At 34.3% G+C, this 254-nt stretch overlaps 1 long non-coding RNA gene across 1 annotated transcript; it reads right to left on the bottom strand.

Moving 5' to 3' along the window:
* LOC109132124 lies at positions 1 to 254 on the bottom strand. Its single transcript, XR_002037380.1, has 2 exons — positions 221 to 254; positions 1 to 119 (listed from the first exon to the last, which is right to left on the bottom strand). It is a non-coding gene; the product is annotated as an uncharacterized LOC109132124 (long non-coding RNA).

Here is a 254-nt window from a genome sequence, read left to right as displayed (position 1 = left end):
ATTAAAACACCATCGCCTAAATGATAAGGAGAGTTTCTCCAAAACCTATTGAAACTATTATAGCTTTGCACTAATTGAGAGTCTATTGATATTAATTTCCGATCAGGTAACGTTATATCCTGCCCAGCATTACAAAAAAAGATCAACACAACCAAACAGAATCTGCAATTGAAACAAAGATCACAAAAAGGCTCAACCTTTACGAAGAAAAAAAACTTACAGGGAAAATTTCAAAAGGCTCAGGCTTTCCATAG

The sequence above is a fragment of the Camelina sativa genome, unplaced genomic scaffold (assembly GCF_000633955.1).
Source record: "Camelina sativa cultivar DH55 unplaced genomic scaffold, Cs unpScaffold24661, whole genome shotgun sequence".
NCBI classification, from domain to species: Eukaryota; Viridiplantae; Streptophyta; class Magnoliopsida; order Brassicales; family Brassicaceae; genus Camelina; species Camelina sativa.
This window is presented reverse-complemented; position numbering and strand designations above follow the sequence as displayed.